Source organism: Monodon monoceros, unplaced genomic scaffold (assembly GCF_005190385.1).
Source record: "Monodon monoceros isolate NGI ecotype Baffin Bay Population unplaced genomic scaffold, NGI_Narwhal_1 Super_Scaffold_11, whole genome shotgun sequence".
Taxonomy (NCBI): Eukaryota; Metazoa; Chordata; class Mammalia; order Artiodactyla; family Monodontidae; genus Monodon; species Monodon monoceros.
Genome location: NW_021703767.1, coordinates 86218314 through 86238640, shown reverse-complemented (window position 1 = coordinate 86238640; position 20327 = coordinate 86218314).

The following is a 20327-nucleotide window of genomic DNA, read 5'->3' as shown; positions in this document are numbered from 1 at the left end:
ATTTTCTCCATCTGTAAAATGAGGATAATAACAGATCCTTGCAAGATGTTGTGAGGGTTATAGGGAAATTTTGCAGGTAAAATACAAAACAATAGACCTAATATATAACGGTGCTCACTAAACAATAGTGATAAAGGAAGGAAGGGAGGAAAGGAGGGAGAGGGAAGCAAGCAGGCTTTGGCTTAACATGATACACACATGCATACATGTATAGTCACACACAACCACGTACACATGATTTTGAAGGTTTTGAGCAAAGGTGGAAGATGATGAAAGCAGTCCTTTAAAAACTGCAATCTGACAGTGTTATTAAGGAAAAGTTAAGAGTAGAAACCAGAGTGTAGGAGGTCTACTAAAATTCATCATAACTTTCAGTAACCAAATTGCATAAATCAGTAAATTGCATATCCTGCAGTGAGCTTTTTAGAGAGCTTCAAAAACTATTCTGTCTATCTGGATTTTCCTTCAAGCTTCAAAAAGCATTTAAGTACCTATTTGCTGCAGAAGTAATAAAAATGGTAATGATTCTGCTTTCCCAGGAACTTATGAGCTAAATGAATAGATACATTAAACAAATCAATAAAGTAGAAAAATTACATACTCATTTTAGATTCAAGTAAAAAAAATAATGGCTATGGACTTTAAAAACTCAGGATATCCATTGTCAACACTGCTCAGATGCCAAAAGTGGTATTATGGGGGTGTGGGGGGTAGGGTTATATTTCAGATAAGGTGGTCAGCAAAGGTCTCTCTGAGAAGATGACATCCACATAGAAGTAGATGAAGAAGCTAGCCAAATGGATGTTCGGAGGAAGAACATTCCAGGCATATGGAAAGAATTAAGCCTGCTGTGTTCAAGGAAAAGGAAGGAGCAGAATGAGCTAAAGAAAAGGAATAGCAGAAAAATGGTATCAAAGGAATAGTGAGGGACAGATCAAGGGGAACAAACAGATCACGATAAGAACACTGAATTTAATTCTAAATGAGATGAGAGACCATTGGAGAATTCTTAGCAAAGGAGTAACCTAATCTAACTTGAGTTTTTCAAAGGATTACTCTGGCTGCTGTTTTGAGAAGGAACTGTAGGGAAAAAGGACAGAGGTGGGGAGAACATTTGGTAAGGGGATTCATATAAGTAGAGAGCACACTGGCTTTCTTCTCTTCTCTCAGTGGAAGAGCCCTTAGAGAACCACTCTTAAGGACTGGGAGAACCTTAGAGAGGGAGAGACAAACATCTCACTTCCAGGGGTGGGGTTTTGCTGAACCACAAAATCCAGAGGCCCATCTTGATGTGACCACCAAGGCTGGAACTCTGAGAGAGTGAACCTGATATGTGACCCCTAGCATTTTGGGAGTATTTGAGAACAGGAAGATGTATACTTGCCTCCCACCTGAAGATAATAAGGTGTCTGGAGCTACCCATGATGGCAGCAAAGAGAGAAGGAAGCAAAGGGGAAACAGCCTACACTTCCCTACTGTTGAAACAAGGATGTGAGTTCCTGTGGGCCAATGGGAGACCACAGAAGATAACCAGGCTCAAGCTACTCCTCATAAACTAATTTTCTGCTAGATAGAGAAACCCAGGAGAAAGAGGGAGAAGGTATACCCCTACGGACAGGGACTGAGGTTGGGTCATAAGAGCTCAGCTTGAATACGCTCGTTGCACAGCAGCTTCTTTATTAGGGGGCACCTACAGCCAGATTACATGTAAGATTTTTCACTTTTTCCCATACTCTCCCTTTTTCACTTTTTCCTATACTCACATTCCTCTCACCATCTACCCTCAAGGTAACAGAAAAGGTAGGAAAGGAGTAAAAAATAAAGAGATCTAGTGAAAGAAGAGATTCTGCCCCCACGTTTCCTTATTTCATGAACCCTAACCTCTGCTATACCGCTCCATAAGTATGTTGGAAAAAAATCATACCCAGAGAATTGTCTTCAGGGCCATTACTTCTCATTTCTCATTATAACCTAACTTACATTATAAGGACTCAAGGTAGTTTGCATAATATTTATAGACAACATGATAGCCAATTCAGAAATGAACTTTTTTCTAAACAGAACATATAGAAAGAAGGTCATTCCTGTCTTCCATCTAAATGTTACTGTCTTTATTTGATTTTGACAGAAATTCATCTGCAGCTGCTTGCATAAAGTATAACAATGATCTGTTTGTACCTGTGGGGAGACAAAAAATGAGGCTTTAGAGTTTCAGTTACTCAGTATCCATGTACAGAGTCATATAAATAAATGATAGATGGATAAATGATATATGAAGAATACATAAATGATAGAGGATATTGATGATTATAGTATAGATTAAAATATATTACTTGAATGAATGTAGAATAATTCATTCAACAAGTACTTAACTGAGTATTTACTATGTGGTAGGCACTGAGTATTCAGTGGATTCCTTACAATCCAAAGAGAGAGGTAGGTATTTTAAAAGTATACAATTCTGAACTCAGATACATGCTATAAAGCAAAAGAACAAGATGTAGTGATGGAGAACTCTTTACATTTGGGGCACAGGGGAAACTTCTCTGAGCAAATGACATTTAAGCTGATAACTAAAGGAAAAAAAGGAACCAGCAGATGAAGAGTTGGAGCAAAGGCCCTGATGTGGAAAAGAATTTGGAGTTTGCCAGAAATTTAAAGAGAGCCAGTATGACAGGAATTTAGAATAGTGAACAACAGCATAAGATAAAGTTAGATGGAAGGTCGACCGTGTACCTTATGGACTTGAGACTTGTTAGACTTTCCTAAGCACTTGTTTGAATTTTATTCCAAGCGTAATGAGAAAACTTTGATGGGTTTAAACTTTGAGGACCCACATTTAAAACGATCACCTGGGCTGAGGGCAGTGTGGGAGAATGGATTGAATAAGAGGCAAAATAGAGAAACGTGAGGAGATTATTGCAAAAGATACCGATGTCTTGAATTAGATGGTAGCAGTGAAAGTGAAGAAAACTAAGCCCCTTTTCCTTCTGATTCTACTTGCTTGTGAGGGATAAGCTCATGACAGCTTTAACTGCCACTTCTATGCTGATGACTCCCAAGTCTATCTCCCTGGATGCAACTTCTTTCCTTAAACTCACAACACTGCCAGTGCCTCCCCATATCCAATTGCTTAATGGACACTTCCTTTCAGATAGCACAAATTCAAATGGAATTCTTCAACTTCCCCTCCAAACCTGCTGCCTTCGTGACTTCTCATCATTCTCCCCGTCACTTGGAATCAAAACTTTGGCATCACCTTTGATGTCTGTCTCCCTTTCTCTCCATCTCCCATGCCCAGGATACTGAAGCATTAAGTATACATGCTCTGGAGTCATAATACTTAGGCCAATGGATTGGAACAGACAGGACATTTACCTGGTACATAGTTGCCATTGCTATGCTCTAGATTGCACATTATATTGCAGGAATTTTTTAAAATTTCAACTCCTGTATGCCCTGGAACGTGTGGGAATCCTAGCTGATCACACAGCAGTTTCAGGTACAGTCTGTCCACATCAAATAAACACAGCAACACTAAGAGAATGGATATCTGAGCCTCCTTGGTTATGTTGAGAGGAAAACTATTATTTCCTAAGTTGACTACAGTTTTCTCAATGAATAGTATGCAGATTACCACAGTCCTTCTTACACTGCAAAACAGTCATATAAATAGTGAACTTGCTGGCCCTGAAGGAAGATGACCTATTTTTCGGTTTTGGTTTTTCAAGGAAATCTAAAAACCAACCCAGCTAGAGTTAGAACTGAAGGTTCAGAAAGGACTGACAGAGTCTTGGTAGTTATAAGTGAGAAAGGGTGAGATCACCATGGAAGAGCACTCTGAGAGAGACTAACCAATGATTAAACACAGTACCTGCACATAGTAGAGAGGAGGAGGAAATAGAATCCATGAAGGATTCAGAGCAGCAAAGGTCAGACAGGAAGCTAATGATCCTTCCAGACCCACTCTCCACCTGCTCTGTGGGGAAAGAGGTATACATATGAACCTATATGGTTAATATCTATGAACTCTCTTTTCCTCCTGGTTTGTTAGGTACAGTTAATGGGATGTGCACCAGCAAAGATACATCAAAAAAGAGAGAGGTTGAGGTATTTATCCCTCTGAAAGGCTTCTATGGACTGGACTTTCACCCTCAACTAAATGCCACAGCTCCTTATAGCAGCAGGCCATTGTTATGACACCCAGATTTTTGTACTACCTCCCTACATCCTGCCCCTATACTTTATAAATTGCCACCTTATGAAATGAGAGTAACTATGAAAAAAAGGAAAATTTGAATTACATGCTTAAAAAGCTAGTTGTTCTTTTGTTGGGTGTGGCAAGAAGAGGTCTCCTGTAGACATCCTTATCCCTATCCTGGTTTCTTTCTGGGGGCTGATTAAATAGTGTTTACACCTATTTGAGCTGACTCCAAGGAAGCAAGCAAGGACCTGACTACGTCATCTCAGGAAAGAGTTCTACTCATGTCTAAAATAATTGGGGGATGAGGAGTGGAGTGGAAGAGTGGCAAAGAATCACCAAGGGGGCCAACCTTCTTTTACTATTTTGAGAGACATGAGATTTTCAAGCTCAGCAAGCCTCCCATTCTGCAGTAAACCTAATTAAAGTAAACAGAATTTTAAAATGAACCAAACCCAGTTAGGCAGTAGGAGCTAACATTCCTCTTCAATTATTATATGAGGTCACATCTCACAGTTGTGTACTGGACACCTTCTCCTTTATCCGTCTTCCCATTCACTGCCCTTTTCAGAGTACTCAAGAACAGAGAGACCCCAGACCATCGATGGTCTGAGCCAGTCCAAATCTTCTTAGCCAGTCTCTCTTGCCCTGTGCACAAACAGATGCTATTATACCACAAGGTCAACTCACAACATGGAGCTGAGAGATAGCAAAGGTGGCAGCTGAAGACAGAGACACACAGGGAGAGGGTCGTGCATTTTTTAATGCTAATTCTGTAGCCAGGCTGATAATTCTTGGCAGTTTATAAACTTGTGATATGACTGTTGAGACTATTGTACATCTGAAAATGGAGAATTGCTACTATCTTCATAACAAAAGAAACTGTTCCTGCCAATAATGTCATGTTTATCCTAAGAAAAGTTGTGGGTTTTGAGGGTGGGGGGTAAGGGAGATCAGATGTAGCAAATGAAATATGCTATAATTCTTATGTAAATGCTGCTAAAGGAAAGGTCTGGTAAAACTATAGTACAGCTCAAACACCGATATCATAATGCATGTCAGTCTAAAAGTAGGCTGGAAAAAATTTTTTGATGTTTTTTAAAATATAACTTATGGTACATTCAAGGGATGCATCTGAAGGCTTGGAAATCTATATAATGTTTGTTAGATAATTCATAATAATTATAATGTATATATAATAATATTAACACACCTCTTTCAGAAATGGAAAGATTTTGTAATAAATATAATGACATGGAAGAACTGAATATAAAAATAAACTAAATTTCATAAATGTATATAAAATGTTTCACCTCTCAAATACTTTTTTCTTTTCACTTCTTATGTCCATTCTTAAAACTCTACCATGTATAAGTTCCTAAAGGTGAAATCTATATTTATCACTCGATAAAAATGGAAATAATTAAAAGGTGATCAGAAAAAAATGTTAACTACTTGGGAATTAAGATTCATGCTTAATTGACAAAGGATTAATCTCCAAAATATACAAGCATCTCATGCAGCTCAATATCACAAAAATAAACAGCCCAATCCAAAATTGGGCAGAAGACCTAAATGACATTTCTCCAAGAAGACATACAGATGGCCAACAAATACATGAAAATATGCTCAACATCACTAATCATTAGAGAAATGCAAATCAAAACCACAATGAGGTATCACCTCACACCAGTCAGAATGGCCATCATCAAAAAATCCACAAACGGGCTTCCCTGGTGGCACAGTGGTTGAGAGTCCACCTGCCGATGCAGGGGACACGGGTTCGTGTCCTGGTCTGGGAAGATCCCACATGCCGCAGAGCAGCTAGGCCCGTGAGCCATGGCTGCTGAGCCTGCGCGTCCGGAGCCTGTGCTCCGCAACGGGAGAGGCCGCAGCAGTGAGAGGCCCGCATACCGCAAAAAAAAAAAAAAAAAAAATCTACAAACAAATGCTGGAGAGGGTGTGGAGAAAAGGGAACCCTCTTCACTGATGGTGGGAATGTAAATTGATACAGCAACTATGGAGAACAGTATGGCGGTTCCTTAAAAAACTAAAAATAGAACTACCACATGACCCAGCAATCCCACTACTGGGCATATACCCTGAGAAAACCATAATTCAAAAAGAGTCATGTTTCACAATGTTCATTACAGCACTATTTACAATTGCCAGCACATGGAAGCAACCTAAATGTCCATCAACAGATGATGGATAGGGCTTCCCTGGTGGCGCAGTGGTTGAGAGTCCGCCTGCAGATGCAGGGTTTGTGCCCCGGTCCGGGAATATCCCACATGCCGCGGAGAGCCTGGGCCCGTGAGCAATGGCCGCTGAGCCTGCACGTCCAGAGCCTGTGCTCCGCAACGGGAGAGGCCACAACAGTGAGAAGGCTGTTTACCACAAAAAAAAAAAAAAAACAGATGATGGATAAAGAAGATGTGATACATATACACAATGGAATATTACTCAGCCATAAAAAGAAACAAAATTGAGTTATTTGTAGTGAGGTGGATGGACACACAATCTGTCATACAGAGTGAAGTAAGTCAGAAAGAGAAAAACAAATATATATGCTAACGCATATATATGGAATCTAAAAAAGCAGTACTGATGAAACTAGTGGCAGGGCAGGAATAAAGACGCAGATGTAGAGAACGGACTTGAGGGCACAGAGGGGGAAGGGGAAGCTGGGATGAAGTGAGAGAGTAGCACTGATGTATACACACTACCAAATGTAAAATGGATGGCTAGTGGGAAGCTGCTGCATAGCACAGGGAGATCAGCTCAATGCTTTGTGACTACCCAGAAGGATGGGATAAGGAGGGTGGGAGGGAAGCTCAAGAGGGAGGGGATATGGGGATATATGTATACATATAGCTGATTCACTTTGTCATACAGCAGAAACTAACACAACATTGTAAAGCATTTATACTCCAGTAAAGATGTGAAAAAATAAAAGATTGCATACCACACACACACAAAAAAATAATAAAGGTTATACTCCATTTAAAAAAAAAGATTCATGCTTCTAAATAACTGTTAGATCAAAGAAGAAATTAAAACTGAAAGTTTCTAGAAAGCATGGAAAGATGAACCCTTCACACTATTTATTAAGCCAATGAACATTTACTGAGAACCTGCAATGGCAAAGAAAGCACTTTGCCAAGCATGAAGGGATGTGAAGAAAAATATGACAGTCTTCCAATGTCAAGCCACCACAGACTCTAGTGGAAATATATGCTAAGGACTGTGGGAATCCAGAAGGAATAATCATTAATTCCAACTAATCAGAATACAAAATAAAAAAAGTTGCACTTGAATAAATCACTTCTTGGGGAATGTGCTGGTTTTGGTTAGATAGCGAAAGTGAAGGGAAGCAGACATTCCATGCTGCAGGAAGGCACAAAGACACAGAAGCATGAATGTGGAATGGGTGAAACACAGAAGTACAACTAAACCTGTTAGAAGTTGAGACTGTGATAGTAAGATTAAAGATTAAAATAAGTTGTGGATGGCCTTAGATCCTCAAGCTTTAAAGTGCAAAACTCTTGGAGATCTTCTTAAAAAGAAGATTCTGTTTCAGGAGGTAAAGGGTAGGGTCTGAGATTCTGCACTTTTAAACAAGCTCCCAGATCAAGACAGTAATGCTGGTGTGGACAGTACTTTGATCTGCAAGGTAATAAACGATTCAAGGGTGGATATCATGGAGATTTAGTGTCCTTAAAGAAAGGCAATGTAATGTAGCCATTAAAATACAGTCTTTGTAATCAGACAGATAGGATTTAAATTACACTTCCTTCACTTATTAGCTGCGTAACCTTTGGCAATTTACCTTTGGAGGCTTAGTTTCCTCATTTATAAAGTGAGAAAATAATTATTACCTCAAAGTATTGTTATGACTACATGAGATAATGATTGTAAATAACTTGCAAAATACAAATACACAGCAAAAAGTAAATACTCAATATGTGGTAACATTACTTCCTGAAGCCTATAATATGAGAGGACTCCTTTCCTCTGCTGTTCTCCTTAAGCATAAAATCACTAATTTTTTTTCTTTTCCTTTTTTCCTTCTTTTATATGCTAGGTCTTTTCTTCATACTGTGTAACTCCCAAAAGAATCATTTAGAAACAAAAGCTATTAGATGCTTACTACATCTTCACACTATTGGAATTATTCTAAATTAGAGCTAAACTCAAAGCTTTCTTTGAGATTTTTTATTTTTTTTAATTGCAATATAACTGACATACAACATTGTATTAGTTTTAGGTGTACAACATAATTATTTGATATATTTACATACAAAATGATTACCAACAATAAATTTAGTTAATATCCATAGCCACACTTAGTTACAAATTTTTTTCTTGCCATAAGAACTTTTAAGGTCTACTCTCTTAGCAAGTTTCAAATATATTATACAATACAGTATTATTAACTATAGTTACCACACTGTACATTAATCACTGACTTTTCTAAACAGTCTGCTATGTGTTGGTACTTCCACGTTGCCTCCAGGAACAGACAGATAATGGAAAGGGAAAAACAAGGGGCAGGTACATGGTTAGAAGTTTTTAAGTGGTTAAAACCTTTAATGACAAACAAAAAGTGTATACTGAAATACTATAAACTATTCAAAAGATTAAGAAGTTATGGTGAAAAAAAAAAAAAAGAAGTTATGGTGCATTTTTTTTTTTTGCCACACTGCACTGCTTGCAGGATCTTTATTCCCCAACCAGGGGATCAAACCCAGGCCTGGAAGTGAAAGCGCCGTGTCCTAACCACTGGACAGCCAGGGAATTCCCAATTATGGTGCAAATTTAGATGTCAACTAATTACTCTTCTGCTTAAAACAAAGACGATAGGGAGGAAGTGATTAATTTCAGAAATTCCCAAAAAGGAAATATATTCAGTGAATCTCAAAAAGGTAGGTCTAAAGGAATAAACAAATAGGTTGTCAAGTTTGTGATGCAAAACACAGATAAGAAATGCCAATTACAGGCCAATGATTTTGCTAAAAGGGAATGAAATTACTAAGGAAATAAATATATCAGAATTATAGTTTTAGGACTGTGTCATATTTTTTTGTGAAAATGAATTGGCTTTAAAAAGAACTAGCCATATTCAGAAACCTCCAGTTATGTTTAAGAAATCCCAATCTCAATCCCTACCAATGAGTCATTTTTTGTTTCCTTTATTAAATTAATTCTTATATAGACAATGTCAACTAGATACAAATAATTTTTATATACCATCATTTGTAACTGTACTTAAGGCAAAAAAAAAAAAAATCTATCATTGTGGAGTCTACCAGAGTACATAGGCAACTATGGGTCACAATTTTGTTAATGCGCTAGACAAACCCTGCCCTAAAATTCGTTTCGAATACAAAATAGAATTAAAGAGAGATTGGTACCTTGTGTGATTGTGTGAATTCAAGAAAAACATTTGTGTCTGACTTTGTTTTAGACTAGTTGGAAATCACAGGAGAAACTGGAAGTAAACTTCTTGCAAGATGAAACATACAAATGTTGGAAGTGATTCAATTCAAAAGACATTTATGGGAGCTCTTTCAGGTGCCAGGTCCCTCATGGAATTCATGGAAACTTAGCCAATGCTGATGGAATGGATGGGGGTGGAAAGAAAATAAATTCATAGGAAAAAGAGCTCCTTTTATTGTTCTATGTTGGTGACATAGATATAAGGATAAATAATACTTAGTATTCAGTCCAATTTTTCATAAAGGAACCCTTTATAACAAGGAAGCAGTTCTTTCACAAAGTTTGAGATTCCATTCCCAACAGGCTAGAGACCTTGCAGAGAAAAATAACCAAAATATGAGACTAGTCTCAAATTCTAATATTTTTGTCAGTTGAAGTTCAGAGCTGATCTCCTCTTCTCTTCAAACATTATATCAGTGGTTGATCCGGCCAAATAAAACTCCCAACATCCAATAGCCCTATCTTCTTTGCTTCTCTCTTTTCCCCTCTTCAAGTATGTTCCCCGAATCCAAATTTTCTTTCTGGTAATATGTGAGTCTGCCAGGATGATTTTCCCCTACATCTAATTCTACTCTCACCAGAGATATTATGTCATTAATTTTATTACTGTCACTGATACTAAAAAGGAAGAGAAGGAGGCAGAGGGAGAGGAGAAGGAAGAGGACAAAGAAGAATGTTTATTGAACACTTACCATGTTCCTGGCATTGTCTTTTTTTTTTTTTTTTTGACCATCCTGGTCAACTTGCGGGATCTTAGTTTCCTGACTAGGGATCGAACCCACACCCTCGGCAGTGAAAGCACGGAGTCTTAACCACTGGACCGCCAGGGAATTCCCTGTCTCATTTAATTTTCACTAAAACAAATCAAAACTTGCTATAATTAACTCCATTTATAGATGACAAAACTAAAGCTTCAAGAGGTTAGGTGCCCTGTGGGGGTGGGGGTGGTGTGATGAATTGGGAGATTGGGATTGACATGTATACACTAATATGTATAAAATAGATAACGAGAACCTGCTGTATAAAAAAATAAATTAATAAAATTAAATTTTTTTAAAAAAGGGTTAGGTGCCTTGCCTGAGATCACACAGCTTGGAAGTACAAGGGCAGAATTCAAACAGACAGTCTAAGGTCAGATCCCACATGCTTAGTCCCTCCTCTTACTGCCTCCCTTAGAATCAACTGATGATGTTTGAGAGAAATGGGCAAGACCAAGCCCAAGTCAGTTTGTTTGTGAAGAAGCCAGGCTTCAATCCCTGGTCCTTTAACTACAAAGCCTATGGACTTAGCCACTACCTATCCCAGCTTCCTGCACTGTGTCTCCAGATAATTGAATGTTTAAGCTAACAGTAGAATAATCTGTCCATTTCTCTGTTTCATTTTGTTAACAAAACCAGAAACAAAGAATTCAGTCATTAATTGCAAATGTATAACCAGGATACTTACCGATTCCTCCAAAGTCTTTCCTCAAATAGGAAGCTTATTATTCCTCCCATCCCAAACACTAGGTCAGCCAAACTGTACTTTATCCTTAAAGTATTAGATCAGTCAATCCCTGTCAACATTAGTAAATCAATAGCTGTAGAATACTAAATTTTAAAAGACGAATGTTTGAATTTTCTTTACCCCTCAAAACATTGTAGACTATGTGGTGCAATTACTAAAAAATCTCAATTGAAATGTGGCAAGTGGGCAAACTAAATGCAGAGGTCCTGATATGATAAACTTCCTCCCAGATTTATCATGATTGCTTATAACAACATGAATTTTGGATAATTTCCCTTAACATCAAAGCTTAAAAACCTCTTTTATCAGAAAGCTTAACAATTTCTTTGGTAGAAATAAGGGTGGGTAGGCCAAAGGCATTTCAGTTAATGCCAGAATTATTTCTGAATCTCTTATAACCTTCAAGAATTTATTATTTCTGATCTTAAGGCAGCTGCGTGATTGGACACATCCAGCATTTCTTAACATATGTATTCTCCCTTTCAAGGTCTTCATTCTGTAGTCCCTTGATATTTACATGATTAATGAACCCTTTGGAAGCTCAGAAATGTCAATGAGCAAAGGCCAGATCATTCTATGATTTTTAGCCCCATAATTAGTAGTGAAATCTAGATGACCTAACAAATGTGTTTTGTATTGGTGCTCATAAGAGTCAAATGTTTTAATAATATTGTTTGTGACTGTGAATATGACTAGGCTATAATTTGAAATCAGTGTAACGTCATTATCAAACAAAATTGTTCTTGAAACAAAATTCATCTTTGGCAAGACTTAAAAAATCTGGGGACAGTGTTAAGATACTGGCATATGTTTTTCTGTAGGTTTATTGGTAATTTGTATGTATTTTGTAAAATGTCTGTTCATATCTTTGTAAGAGTCTCTTTTTTTAAATCAATTAGAATCTTGATTTGATATATAATGGACAATGTTTTTGTCTTTACAATTAAGTGATAATTGATTTTTTAATTACATTTTCTGCATCATGAAAACCACTGACCAAAAGTTTCACCAAGATGCAATAACATTTCAAATATTTTTCTTTATCTGTTTAGGCCTGTCAATATTCTAAGAATCAGTGTAACAGCTCTCACTCTTCAGCAGTTTTTAATGTAAATAAATTATAATTCAATATTTTCATTATGATTAATTTATATAATAGCTATACAGCTAAACATGAGATTTCATGGACTAAGAAGAATTTATTGACATTTATTAATCCAACCCAATTATTTCAAGTGAAAATGCTATTGTGAAAAATGTACAGAAAGCACGAAGGAAATTTTCAAGAGAACTATTAGAATCATTACTGGTATATCATTACTTTGACTAATATCGACAGAAAGCAAAATTGAAATAAATTTGAAACTATCTTCAAATTTGGGGCAATTTTTTAAATGCAAGTTTTTCTGAAATACATTCTTTACTAATTTTTTGACATTTCCTGTTACTGTATATTTGTATTGTGCATGTATACACACACATGCACACACAGAGAAATATAACAGAATGTTCTCTCTAAATTAAAACTAATAAATGCTCAAATTGTTGATTATCAGAGAAATGCAAATCAAAACTACAATGAGGTATCACTGCACACCAGTCAGAATGGCTATCATCAAAAAGTCTACAAATAATAAATGCTAGAGAGGATGTGGAGAAAAGGGAACCCTCCTACACTGTTGGTGGGAATGTAACCACTATGGAAAACAGTATGGAAGTGCCTTAAAAAACTAAAAATACAACTACCATATGATCCAGCAATTCAACTTCTTGGTATATATCTAGAAACAACAAAAACTTTGACTTGAAAAGGTACATACACCCCAGTGTTCATAACAGCACTACTTACAATAGCCAAGACATGGAAGCAACCCAAATGCCCATCAACAGATGACCGGCTTAAGAAGATGTGGTATACATATATATATATACACAATGAAATATTACTCAGTCATAAAAAAGGTGGAAATATTGCCATTTGCAGCAATACATATGGACCTAGAGAATATTATACTTAGTGAAATAAGACAGAGAAAGACAAATATATGATATCATTTATATGTGAATCTAAAAAATAATACAAATAAATCTATATACAAAACGGAAACAGACTCACAGACATAGAACAAATTCATTGTTACCAAGGTGGGGGGAACAAATTAGGAACAAGGGATTAACAGATTCAACCTACTATACATAAGGTAGATAAGCAACAGAAATTTACTGTATAGCACAGGGAATTATAGCCATTATCTGGTAATAACAGATAATGGAACATAATCTGAAAAAAAAATAATCACTATGCCATACACCTGAAACTAACACAATATTATAAATTAACTATACTTCAATTTAAAAAGTGATCTTGAAATAATAATAAAATAAAGATAAATAAATAAAACTAATAAAAATTTATTTCAGGAACAAGATGAAACTAAACTTAAATGAGGAAGCACAACTCAGCACCACTCGAATGGAATAGAAACTGCAAAAAAGAATCAGTAATTTTGCTAATGTCTAATCATGATGAAAATGGTTCTAAATTTGATATTTTTAAGTTATTTATATTGACAGGAAATTGTCTAATTATATTGTCATAATTAAGTTTCAAAGTTTATAGAGAAACATTTTGTTTTATCAAAAAGGATGCTATTTGGTTATAAATAAAGGTAGTACCTACGAATGGCACAATGAACTATTTTGATAATACAGGGAAGAAAAGGCATATTACATTTTGCACTGAGGTTTTTGTTTTGGCTTTGGGGATTTTTTTGTTTTACTTCTTAATGAAGGCACTGTACAGAAAGCTCCCTAGCTAGAATATGGTAATGCTTCTCATAATGACACAACTGATTAACTACTTTAAGTAAGAGGAAATCCTTTGTTCCAAGTAAATTTAAACCCTGTTCTGGTTGATGATGAATCTCAAAATTCAAAAAACTGTTACTCTAATTTACTCACTGAATATATTTCCCTTCAGATGAACTCACTATATAGTCTATTTTATTTATTTAAATAGCAGTCCTGAATCTTATTACTTATATTATAGATCCATCAGTATTCTGTATCATCCCTATAACCTTATCCCAACTTTCTCCGCTGTAAATTATAGGTCTGCGTTTTTTTCAATCTAATCTACAGTATCAGTAAGGAGACCTTGTGTCCAGTTTGCCTAGGACAATTCTCATTTACACCTAACATTGTATAATTAATAGCCCCTCCTTCCCTTTCACTTCAGTTAGGAAAATAATTTATATGGTCACGCAATGTATAAAGAGCATAAGAACTTCAAGTATAGTCTTTGTAATGTTTGCCATTGTCACACTTTTTGACCAAATTAAGAAACTTAAGGCTTTCTAACGAACTTATATCAGTTTTTAGTTACTTAACAGGAATCATCTATTAATACTATTTAAATTTCATTCCTATTGATAAAGATCTCAGATTTTTAATGTTCCTTCAATGCCTTTACTTTAAAAAAAACTTGCAAACAATATTCTCTTGATAAGAATTAAAAAGAAAAAAAACTTTCTTTTTAAACCTAACCTAAATAATGTGATACATTTTTTGAGAAACTAGAGAAGTTTCTGCCATAGTATGTAGGAATATCAACAAACTCATCTCTGCTGCTTTCACTTAACAAGTATTGAGAATCAATATGTGGCAGTTACTCTGTTGAGCACTTTTTGGGGGTTGGTGGTGAGGAGGGAGTGGTGAAAGGGAAGAAATTTTAAATGAAATGTAGAAACTTCCAGTTACAAATCCCATTAAAATGACATTAGAGGAGACCAAAGTAGACAAGGGATGTCAGCAAACTTTGGAAGAGGGAAAGCCAACAGAGGAATAGTAACTGACAAAATGACTAGAAGAAGTTGACATCTCAGTGCTTGCAGGGTTGGATAAGAAGAAACAAGTCAATTCCTCCCACAGAATTCAAGTATAGAGGCAACAGGAAGCTATTCAACCACATGTTTCAGTATAATGAGGATTCACATAAAGAAAGAGGAAGAAATGGAAACCCAGGAAAAAAGGGACCTGAAACAAGAGAACAACAAAGGAAATCTCAGAATGACAGCTTACATCAAGGCCAAAGAATAGCCACTCAGGTTGCTGCAGGGGACAGAGACCTTCAGGGGAGAGTTCTGCAGAGCTGAAAACAAAAAGGAACTGACAGAGTATTTAGAATTGTGTTTGAACATTTGAAAAACTTATTAATAGACTTGATAGATCTGATGAAGCATTTTTAAAAATTAGTAAAGGGCACATTAAAAATAACTCCCATTGTTCATAGCAGTACTATTTACAATGGCCAAGACATGGAAACAACCCGAGTACCATCGACAGACAACTGGCTTAAGAAGACGTACTATGTGTATACACACACACACACACACACACACACACACACACACACAGTGGAATATTACTCAGCCATAAAAAGGAATGCCATTTGCAGAAATATGGATGAACCTAGAGAATATTATACTTAGTAAAGTAAGTTAAGTCACACAGAGAAAAACAAATATTATATGATATCACTTATATGTGGAATCTAAAAAATAATACAAATGAATGTAAATGCAAAAGAGAAACAGACTCACAGATATAGAAAACAAAATTGTGGTTACCAAAGGGAAAGGGAAAGGGGGAGGGATAAAATTAGGATTATGGGATTAACAGATACAAACTACTATATATAAAATATATAAGCAACAAGGATATACTGTATAGAACAGGGAATTACAGCCATTATCTTACAATAACCTATAATGGAATATAATCTGAAAAAATACTGAATCACTATGCTGTACACCTGAAACTAAAACAATATTTTAAATCACCTATACTTCAATAAAAAAGGGAAGAGGAAGGCATGGCTCTGTAAAATAGATCTGAACTAGAATTTAGGAAGCTTGAATGACTGTGCCAGCTTGGCAACTGTGTGGTTGTAACTTACTTGTGCAAGTAAGTCTTTCTGATCCTCAATTTACTCATTTACAAACCAAGGAGACTGAGTTAGGTGATCTTTATGTTTCTGATCCTAAACTCTATTATTTAGGTAATAGTCTTCAAAGCATTTCTATAGGTATCAATTTTGCTTCAGTATTACATTCAACAAGTTTGTAATAAGCATCTTCTATGTGCCAAACAATGTTCTGAGTGCTTGAGGTGCATCAATGAACAAACCAAATGAAGATTCTTGCCTTCATGGGGCTTATGTTTTAGCTTACATCCTGTGAGATAAATATTATTTACATTTTACTTAGGAAGAGGTTTAACATCAGATGTAGGCAACCTTCCCTAGATAGGTTAGTAGTAAGCAGAGTTAGGATTCAGACTCAGGGCTTCTGATTCACACATTGTGCTCTTTCCATACTAAACACGTTGCAAAGGACATAATTCAACAGGGAAACAATTTTGAGAAAAATAGAAGCTACTGCTAACTCAGATAGCTATTAGATAATGTTATCATACGCTCTTATTTGGGGTCTTTGATGATGCTGATCATTTTTTTAAAGAAATGAAAACCCTAATGGCACTAAATAAGGAATAGGTCTTATGAAACAGATGGCTTAGCAGATGGTAGATTGCTCCTTTTCTTCTTGGCTCCTCCTGCTGAAATAATGTGATATGCAGGATGGTTAGGTATGTTTGACTTCTTGGGTCTTAACTAGTAGATATTTATGGAACAGATGCTGTTTCCTTATCCTGAGCTCAACAAATTCACAAGTACAATCTGCAGCATTTCCTTTTCTGCCACTCTTGTTACACTGTGCCCAGTTTTATCAACTCTAATTAAAATATTTTACATTGAAATGTGGCCTAAAATAAGTCAGGAGTTTCAGAACAAGTAACCCAAAGAAATTATTGGAAGCCCCTGACTGCTCCCAATAGATGAATGGCAATCATAACTTTTAGGTAAGTCAATATTGCATTAAACATACCTTTGAAGCAGAAGAATTTATTAGGCAACAACAATGTGCAGACCACTGGGACAGGTACTGTGGAAGACATAAGGATGATGAGATGTGATCTTGGACTTCAAGGATTTTACAGTATAGGAGGGACTTAAAAAAGCATACAAATCATTACAATGCAAGGCAGAGTCAGATAACTGCTGTAACGGTGGCTCAAAGAGTGAGTTTGGGAATTCAGAGGAAGGAAAACTCACTTCTTGGCTGGTTCGTGATGTGCTGGAGCAAGGCGGGGTTAGGGTGAAAGAACTTGCTAAGGTCAGACTTTGCAGGATGATGAGGATTTCTACAACTAGATATAATAGGGAGGACTTTCCAGATAGCATGGTGTTAAGGGTGGAGGTGGGAATGTTTACAGAAAAGTTAACTTTGACTAGAGCATATAAGGTATATGAATGAACTGGATTGTGATGGCCTTGCAAATCAAGGCAAGCTCTCCGAGCTTAGAACAGGTTGTGATAGAGAATTATTGAAGGATTTTCTGCAAGAAGGTGACATGATCTATGCTTTGTTTCAGCAAGATTAGTTTCTCAGGAGCTGGGCTGGATTACAGGAGAGAGAAACAGAAGGCAGTGAGACCAATTAGCTGGTTCTTATTATAGTCCAGCTGGTTCTTATTATAGTCCAGAGAAGAAATAATGAGGGTCTGAAGTAGATCTGGTACTTGTTAGAGGAAGAAGGCAATGAATAGGAGAGTTGTTGAGGAGGTATTCACTATAATTTCCCCATTAAAAGGGGAAAAGTCTGTAGCTTTTGTAATAATTGCAAACTAAGGCTTGATCAGGGTTGCTAGTGACATTAACAAAATCACTAACAAAAATAGGAGCCCTAGAGTTGATTAATTTTCTTTCCCTTAATTTCATAAATTTCTAGAGAGTTTTTATATTATATATATGTTATATATAATATATAAATATTTCTATATTATATTACATATAATATAGAAATATTTATATATTATATATAACATATACATCTCCAAATGATTTTAGGGCCTCTTAAGCATTGATGTATTATTTAAGTCAAGCTAAAAGGTAGAAACCTAAAGCAGAATTCAAAATTAACTTTAAAAGATTTCATATTATGTAACGTAAGGTGCCCTCTGATTCTTCACTGTGATTATGTATGAGCATACAGTGTCATAGAAAGCAGGTGTTATTAAATATTAATAGATTTTCCTCTAACCAATTTCTATCCAACAGAATTAATAAATACATTAAAAATAAACTGAATTTCTTATAGTATGTGTCATCCAAGGGATTTTTAGAAAGCAAATCTCTATCTTTTAGGGCTTCCCTGGTGGCACAGTGGTTGAGAGTCCGCCTGCCGATGCAGGGTACACGGGTTTGTGCCCCGGTCCAGGAAGATCCCACATGCCGCGGAGCGGCTGGGCCCGTGAGCCATGGCCGCTGAGCCTGAGCGTCCGGAGCCTGTGCTCCGCAACGGTAGAGGCCACAACAGTGAGAGGCCCGGGTACGGCCAAAAAAAAAAAATAAATAAATAAATAAATAAATCTCTATCTTTTTGAAACAAATCCCTAAGTAAAAGCAAACACATAAATAAAAATATGCATGGAATGATATGTAATGGAATTCATGGAATGCCACTTTCTAACTTTTTAATATTATTTTAAGTATAGGTCATCTCCTCTATAAAACTGTAAGTTTCCCAAGGGCAGAGTCAAAGTCTCCTTTTCACAGCCTCATGGTATTTAGCACTGAGTTCTTACCACAAAAATCACACAAGAGTTACTGATAAAGAAATGTCTAAGCCTCCACTTCACAAAGCACTCCATTTGTCCCTTAAAAAATTAAGAAAATAAATAACTAGAAGATTCTTTAAAACTTATCCACCTTGTTATGTAAAATTGGATGAAATCTGGGCCTCAGGGTCAATTACCATCACCCAGGTCTATCTCAGGCTGGATCAACATTTCTCAAGTAGGATCAAGACTGTGGTTTTTCATATTATTCTTCCTTCCTGCCTCATCATCTTTTCCCCTCCCCTAGGCTCCCATTATAGTTTTAGAATAAATAATACCATAACAGCCAAGTATTTTCTTTTTCACAAACTGAAGTTTTCATTTTAGATGATCTTGTTTTTCCTTTTTTAGCTTGTCTTTCTCTGCCTTTTTCATAACCTTTCCCTTTTACAAAGCTCTCTGCCCTCATGGGAAGAATCATAATATTTTGAACTATAAATGGAAAGATAATGTTATTATATTGCATTATGAAGCTTCTGCTGAAATTGCTATTTTTGGGGAATTGAATGTATGCTGGGACTCTTTCTGTCTCTTCATAGCGGCTGTTGTATTAATCCTGGTAAAGTGCTATAGGCTTCCAACTCACCCATTATAAATCTGTTTGTGTAACACTTTATATTTAGTGTCTTGAGCCTAGTGTAATTGCACTGAAATTGCCAGACACTGGGGGTGATAGATGGACTGCCACCATTTCGTTTCCTACAGACTCTGATCCAAGGCCTTTAATTTGCTTGCCAGTTCCTCTCTCACTTATGCCTTTGACCACACTGAGGACTAATAACAAAGAGGAGCATACCAAGCCCTCTTTACATGATGAATTTAGTGTGCACAGGTGACATGACATTAAAACAATAAACTGAAAATTAGAAATACAAAAAAAAAAAATTTAAGTCTGGCTAAGGCAGAGGAGTTACCCAGTCCAGCACCTGTTTTCCCTCACAGCTGATTACATCACTGAGAAAATATTTAAGGTTCAGGAAATGTCCTTCAAAGCTTGAATTACTGATAGTTTCCATCTTTCAACTCAAAGAGTTGTTGAGGCATTATCCATTTCCACTGGACCATTAGTTGAAGGTTCAAATTATCTGTAGTATTCACACAACCTTGTAATTTCTATGGGACCTCTATCTACACTGATGAAATATTTCAACTATGTATTCATTTTGCCTCAAAACTTTCCCAGGAAAGGCGTGAGAGTAGGCATAGTTCTCATTTTAAAGTTGAACAAATGACAAAACAAAAAATTAAATAACTCAGAACAGTTCCTAACATAGGTAAGTAACAATAGTGCTGAACAGCTAGGCAGGGCTGTTTTCGCAGGTTTACCTACCATTCTTTTTACTTAAAACCTTAAGATGGTTTCACCTTCTTCCATGGCTCAGAC